This window comes from Malania oleifera, chromosome 1 (genome assembly GCF_029873635.1).
Source record: "Malania oleifera isolate guangnan ecotype guangnan chromosome 1, ASM2987363v1, whole genome shotgun sequence".
Lineage (NCBI taxonomy): Eukaryota > Viridiplantae > Streptophyta > Magnoliopsida > Santalales > Ximeniaceae > Malania > Malania oleifera.
Window position 1 is genome coordinate 119,668,201 of NC_080417.1, and position 5,925 is coordinate 119,674,125.

The window sequence follows — 5,925 nt, forward strand, 5'->3', positions numbered from 1 at the left end:
TTCTCACCTTGATGACTTTCAAATCCTGCAAGAGGTTGCAGCACATTCCTTGTATTTTTATAAGACAAATTCTCATGATTTCGAAGCCCTGGATGGTAATATTGTGGCACTGGATTACCCCTATAGTTGTAGTTCCGATTGTTGATGTATTGAACCTGTTCATGACTCTCTCCATTGCTTGGATCTATCCTACTTGTAGTTGCCACATATTCTGCACCTTGTGGTATCCTCTGGGTTGTCAAAGATGAAATCTGATGGGACAAAGAAGCAACTTGAGCTGAAAGTGCAGCAAACGGCTCCACTTCATGAATTCCAGGAACTTTCTTAGCCATAGTTCTTTCAGTTGGCCATTGATTGTTATTTGATGCCATTTCTTCCAAAAGAGCAGTAGCACCCTCAGGTGTCTTTGACATCAAAGTTCCCCCAGATGCAGCATCAACTAAAGTCCGCGTTTGCCCATTTAACCCATTATAAAACATCTGAATTTGCAACCAATCCGGAAATCCATGTTGTGGGCAGCGTCGAATCAAATCTTTATACCTTTCCCATGCTTCATAGAGTGATTCAAAATCATGCTGCTTGAATTGACCAATCTCACTCCTAAGTTTAGCTGTTTTTGCAGGTGGAAAGAATTTAGCTAGAAATTTTTCTGCCATGTCCTGCCAACTAGTAATACTCCCAGGTTGTAGCGACTGTAGCCAACCTCTTGCTTTGTCCCTCAAAGAGAAAGGGAATAATCTCAGTCTAATGGTGTCTTCAGTAACACCATTGATCTTCACAGTATCACAAATCTCCAAAAACATCGCCAGATGGATATTGGGATCATCAAGTGGCGATCCACTGAATTGGGCCTGCTGCACCATGCTGATTAATGCGGGTTTGAGCTCAAAATTGTTGGCATTAATAGGCTGGCGTCTGATACCCGAATAATTGTCATTCACAACTGGTCGCACATAATCCTTCAAGGCGCGTGGCTGCGCATTATCTTGTCCATTCTCCATGGCTAATACCCTCTTTTTCCTTAGTGCTCTGAGCGTTCTTTCAATTTTCGGATCAAAAGGAATAATGTCACGTATTCTAGTCCTGTGCATCCAACATAAAAAAAAAAAAAACACACCAGAAATACAAAAATAATAATAATAATAATAATAAAATAAAATAAAGAAAATAAATAAATAAAAATATAAAAAGAAAATTCTAAATTAAAACCAAGATTACTTTGTATCGATATTGGCAAAAATAAGAAAAACTCAATCCCCGGCAACGGCGCCAAAAACTTGACCGGTGGAAACTGCAAGTGCACAGTATCGTAGTTTTATAATATAATGATGTGTAGAGTATCGTCCTCAAGGATTGATGTCTTAATTTTACCAAGTACCGAAATTTTACTAACCTTGATTTTATTTAGAAAAATTAATAATTTTAGACTGCGAAATTTAAATAAAGCTACTTTAAATAAACTATTCAGGAGAATTTAAAACTGGATATCACGTGTCAAATTGATGATGGTGAAAACTTCTAGGAAACTGATTTCACCTAGTTTCTCACTATGCTTTACTCATTTAGCTAATTTAACTTCGTTTTCTCTGTTTGTTAGCAAATCGTCAATTTTTCCAAAAGCCTCTTTTGATAGTCAATCGGAACCTATTCTTGTTTATTATTTAACATAAGAGTATGCAAATTAATAACGCAAGAATGCAGTAAGACCCTCGATTTTTAATGCTACGTAGGTTCATACAAGTCTTTCGATCTCTATATTTACCTACGCTGAATTATCCAAGATCTATCCTATAATCCCCTCCTTTCGGTAGCAAATCACAAGACTAAAATCATTTAATTAATGGCCAGTTAATTAAAAGCATTAGGCACAGAATAACTCAAACAAACATTAATGAAAACTACTTTAGATTAGCATCAAAGAGAAAGTATAGTTCGAAACTGGCTACATCGTTTTCCTAGAATTCAAAAATTTAGTTCATTCCGAAAATTAAATCCAACATAACAGATTTCACCATATTTTCTTCAATTTGGAGCGTACGAAAAATATCAACACTCGCCGCACCGCCGTCGCGTGTCACGAACACCTTGAATACCGCCGTTTTTCGCCGCCTTCCGATTATGAAAAGATAGTATTTTTGCGTGCTTCCAACTCTCCTTTGCTAGCTGTGTGTGTATATTCGCAGCACCCCCAAAAGAAAACCACAAGAAAGCTTTCCAAAAATAATTTTTCCCAGAAACTTTTTGTGTGTTTCTTCTTCGTGTCATTTTTCCCCCAAGAAAAATTCTTTTTTTTCTTTCTCCTATGGTGCGGCCTCTCTCCCTCCAGCCCCAGCACACTTTGCTCTCTCCCACTCTCTTCTTGCACACGGCACTCCCCCACAAGGAAACCCTCCTTTGACTTTTCCTTTTTCAATCCTTTCCTTTTGCTTTTCTTTCCTTTTTTTTTTTTTTTTTCCATTCTTTTGCCTTTCCATTCTATGTACCCAGCGCACACTGCCCTTATGAGATGACCCAGCTGCATGGCTGGGTCACATCTCATTTTTTGATTTTTTTTTTCTTTTTTTTTTCAAAGGTACATAAACTGCCCTCCTCTTTCAAGCCCACTTTCGATCCTTTTACAGCTCGTAACTCTCAAAACTTAAAACACAAAAGATGTAGAGATCTTTTTCAGATTTTCCCAAAATTTTGAATCATCTCGATCGGAGCTTGTATGAGAAAGTTAAGCCAAGATTACGAAGAATTGTCGAAAAAATCCATAAAACAGCATATGCTAAATTCACGTCTAATTTCGGCCTTGATGCTGCCAGTATTTTGCAAGGCACAAAACATGAAAATTGTAGATTGTTTTCTTATCTTTCTATGGCATCTTGAATCATCTGAAGCAGAGATTGGATGAGAGAGTTACGCACAGATTGCAAAGTACCATCGATTTTTTTTAGCTTCCAACAGTTGCTCTGCAATAAAAAACACCAAAATTTCATAGATTACTCAATAAAACCCAAATTTTATAAATAGAACACAATATTAGAATATTGAGAGTAATTAGGCATTTAAATACAAAATATTATTCGCAATGCATGAATTAAAACACCTAATTACGCAATTTAAGCGCGTAATCATAACCACAGTAAATTATGATTTCAGAATATATGATATGTTCGGCGCAAGGCCGTAATTGATGTTTGGCGCGAGGCCATATTTACTCATGTTATTCGTTGCAAGACCGTATTTATTCATGTTTTCGGCGCAAGGCCATTGTTAACCCTATGGGTCATACCCCGTTTTGATTATGACAAATACTCTAGTATTTAATGGTTTGATGAGTTTGTGTGCAGGACTAATCGAAACATATCATATGGTGCACGCACATGGATTTGTAGAAGATGAAGACTCAACATGTGTATTCATTGAATTTATATTTATCATATTGAGTCTGTAATAGTAAATAGGAAATAGTCTGTTATAATTAATGTCTTACCTACATGGTAGGATCAACAAGCTCATGACCATAAATGGACATTAGGGACGGTCGACCGACACCGGACCTTTTTGGTGTCTTCAAATTTGACCTCAAGTGACCCAAGGACACACACATTTACACATATGTTTGTCAGACACTTCATTAGGGTTTGTATGCTTCAAGATTGGACCGAAATTAACACATGGGGCACTTTCGGTCAACTAGCACAGTCAGTTAATTTTGGCCTGGTCGACCGAAACCTCCCAAGGTCAACTGATTGACCAAGGCCCTGGTCGACCGAACCAGAATAGTTCAAAAAGCTCCGGTCGACCAAAACCCTCTATGGTCAACATTTTGACCACCTGGTTGACCGAACCAGGTAGTTCAAAAAGCCTCGGTCGACTGAAATCTCCCTAGGTCAAAAGTTTGACCATCTAGTCGACCGACCCCTTTTTGTACTCCAACTACCTAGTCGACCGAGGATCCTCGGGAGAAATCCCAATGGTCTAGTCGACTGAACCAACCAGTTCAAAATGGCCTGATCGACCGAACCTCAAAAAATTGAGAAATCGCCCTCTCCTGGTTGACCGAGCCCTCAGTTCAAAAGTCCCCTGGTCGACCGAACCATATAAGACTTAGTCAACTGAAAGTGTTCTGGTCGACCGGACCTCTCAGGTTGCCCCATAATTTTTACCGCAGTTAACTTTTTAAAACCGGGTTAATTAGGGTTAAATTGGTTTAAAACAATATTAATAATACCCTACATATCCTAACGACTATAATTTTTCCCATGTCTATATATAGAGCTTCATTTGCAAAAATTAGAAACTAGATTAGAAAAACAATTAGCAAAAATCCTCTTATTCTCAAAAGCTTTATTTCTCACATCCAAACCTTATTTCTTCATTCTTACTCATCCTCATTGCAGATCTTGCTAAGTAAGAGTGCTATTGTGAGTATCTAGTTAAGCTTACACTCTCATTTATTCTAGTTGATTGATATATATATTTTTATCTGAGAGTAAGCTTGAAGTTTTTCTAGGAGACTTCATTAATAAGTCTTCCATAGGAAAACTTCGTAGAGCTTGTGAGTTTTGCATCATCATTGCAATACTCAAGAGTTCGTATTGTTTTTTGTTTGTGAAATAATTTTTTGCAAATCAATTTCAAATATCTCGTGTGATTTACTTTGAGAAACATTTAATTGAGATATTTGTACATATGCAAAAAGATCTTTGTTGAAATATCTTTTGATTGATTTTATCTTTATGAACACAAAGATTAAATTATTTTATAAACTAAATCTAAATATCTCTTGTGGTTTATATTGAAAAATATTATCTATTGAGATATTTGAAGTGTGCTTGTGATCTTTGTCTGTGCATAGTGATTGAAATATTATTTTGACACAAAGATCCTATCATTTACACTCTCATGCACTGATTGTTATATTTACATAAATATTTGAGAGTAAACACTTAGACTACACCGAGCTTATCATATCCTATCTTTTGGTAATGTATCAGTTATACTGTGCGTATTGGGTACATATCTGCTTTACAAAAAAGCACAATCACTGTACCATTTGATTGTATTTCAAATCTATTGTATTTCCAGGCATATACCTGAAGAGGGAGACTAGCCTTGGAATAGTCCCGGATTGGCTTTGACCCGGTTAGGAAAGCTAGGTGCGTCGTCCTGTTAAGGCGTGTAGGTTGAGGTCAGTCCCACTAATTGACCTGGTTAAGGTTGAGGTCAGCCCTGTGTTAATTTGACCTAATTGTTTAGGTGCCGCTCCACCCGTTAAGTGAGCCTATAGTGGTAATCCTTGTGTTTGTTGGCCAAGGCGGGGACGTAGGCAATTTGGCCGAACCTCGATAACATTTTTGGGTGTCGTCTCCTTTACTGCTTTATTGTGCATGCTTGGTTAAACATTTATTGCAGTTTAAATTCCATTGTATATCTACCTTGATTTATTTTACATGCACTAGATTGACCTTAGGCTTGTGTTAGAATCGGTATATTCCCAAGAGGGCGGGTGAATTGGAATTTTAAACTTTTCTCCTAGGTTGAACTAGATGTTGGCAAGAGTATAACAACCTAGGGTCTTTTTATTCAGTTCCAAGTACGCTGATAAATGTAATATGTGGAAATTCAAATCAAGCGCATCATTCTCATAAAAACATACATGTGCGGTGAATATAAAGTGCGACAATATACACAAACACACGATATGTTATCAGGGTTCGGCCAACTGTGCCTACGTCCCCACCTTTAGCGAGCAAGTCAGAGGATTCCACTAAAGGCTCACTTAAGGGTGGAGCAGCATCGTTTACAATTAGGTCAAATTAACATAGGGCTGACCTCAACCTTAACCACGTCAATTAGCGGGGCTGACCTCAACCTACATGCCTTAACAGGAGACGCACCTAGCTTTCCTAACCGAGTCTAAGCCAATCCGGGACT

At 37.7% G+C, this 5,925-nt stretch overlaps 1 non-coding gene across 1 annotated transcript; it reads left to right on the plus strand.

The window, feature by feature from the left end:
* The first annotated feature begins 501 nt into the window (after positions 1–501).
* Positions 502–608, plus strand: LOC131147289 (small nucleolar RNA R71). The gene has a single exon (XR_009134680.1). It is a non-coding gene; the product is annotated as a small nucleolar RNA R71 (small nucleolar RNA).
* Positions 609–5,925: the final 5,317 nt, after the last annotated feature.